The 1,747-nt window shown below is 39.5% G+C and overlaps 1 protein-coding gene across 1 annotated transcript in view; it reads right to left on the reverse strand.

Annotated features, from left to right (window-relative positions):
• Window positions 1-1,747, reverse strand: part of CMTR1 (cap methyltransferase 1) — a 60,611-nt gene that overhangs the window by 44,402 nt on the left and 14,462 nt on the right. The gene's annotated exons all lie outside the window — the stretch shown is intronic.

Genomic DNA, 1,747 nt, shown 5'->3' on the forward strand with positions numbered 1-1,747 from the left:
GGGGAGGGGAGGGCCCTCAGCCCGACCTGCGCAATCTAGCACTCTGGGAGCCTTTGGGGGATGTCTGACTGATGGCATAGGCCCGCTTCCCATGGGACATCCTTAGCGCTGCTAAGGAGGTAGGAAAGGCTCCCGCCACTACCGCTGTGCTCGTCAGCCATGAGCATGGCTTCTAGATGAGCAGTGCTCCCCCTGTGGCAGCACATTGACCACCAGGGAGCAGCTCTTGCGTTGAGCATCTGCCCCCTGGTGGCCAGTGTGCATCATAGCAATAGGTCGTTCCACCATTCAGTCACATATTAGCCTTTCATTATATAGGATGGGTAGCAGAGTTTCAGTTTGAAAAGAAGAAAAGTTCTGATGGTTGCATGACAATGTGAATGCACTTAATGCCACTGAACTGTACATTTAGAAATGGTTAAAATGGTAAATTATATGTTATGTATGTTTTACCACAAAAAATACAAGAAATAAATTAAAAATTCATTAGAGGGACTTAACAGGAGATTCTAAATGATACAAAAAAGAATCGGTGGACTTGAATATACTTAAGTAGAAATTACGCAGTCTGAAGATTAAAGAAAAATACACAGTGCTCAGAGGTCTGTGGGACAGTATCAACATACTAACATGTATCTAATGGTTGTATCCAAAGGAGAGGAGAGAAACAGAAAAGGACACACATTTAGAAATGGTAAATATGTGAGTTAATATGAAAGAATGTATAAACATTTTTTTCTCATTTCTTAACTATCTTAAAAATGTAATATTATTATTATAAGGCAATTATTATAACATTGCATTACTGTGTGATATTACACACACATACACGCATATGTGTGGTAAAAACTTTGTGAAAAACTGTCAATGATATAAAAAACAGGAACCATTATTTCCAGGAAAGAATAGAAAGCCATTCAGTGTCATGTGCAACAATAGCCAAATACTTGGAAGATTCAATTCTTGAGCAACTGCTGCTATAATCCATAGGTCTATCTGAGGACTAAAAGTCATTAAAGCCAGATTGTCTTGTTTTATAGTACACACTAGAGGCCCAGTGCAAGAAATTCAGGCACAGTTAGGGTTCCTAGGGGCTGCCAGCCGCTGCCTCCCTTCCACTGGCTGGCTGCCTGCTACCGCCCCCTGGTGGTCAACGCATGTCTAACTCCAGGTCGGTCAAATTCTCGCCTGTGGGGACAATTTGCATAGTAGCCTTTTTTAGGCTTTTATAGGATATTTCTTGAATATTTTATTTAGCATACAAATTATTTTTCTGTAGGATCATAAAAACAATTAAAAACCACTAAAAAGCAAGTTTCAAAAGTCACTTTGAGCATTAAAATAAATAACATTAGTGAGGTATAATGACCTAATGCTGCTATAACCATATACATACATACATACATACATACATACCGGAAAAGTTTTCCTTCTTACTTACAATTGAATGCCAACCACTAATGCAGAAGAAATGATGGCATTAGAAACCCACCATTTAGTAGATATCATTAATAAAAATTGGTTCAGGCAAGAGTCATTGGATGCTAAAACTAGTTGGTAAAAGTTTGATGAGGCGCAAAACATTTACATAGTTTCAAACTATTTGTTAATTGCAAAGGGAAAAATAGGAACTTTACAGCCCTGGCCAGGTGGCTCGGTTGGTTGGAACATCAGTTGGTTCACCAATAGGTTGCAGGTTCAATTCTGGTCAGGGCACATACCTAGATTGTGGTTTCCATCCCAGGTG

This window comes from Myotis davidii, unplaced genomic scaffold (assembly GCF_000327345.1).
Source record: "Myotis davidii unplaced genomic scaffold, ASM32734v1 scaffold289, whole genome shotgun sequence".
NCBI lineage: Eukaryota > Metazoa > Chordata > Mammalia > Chiroptera > Vespertilionidae > Myotis > Myotis davidii.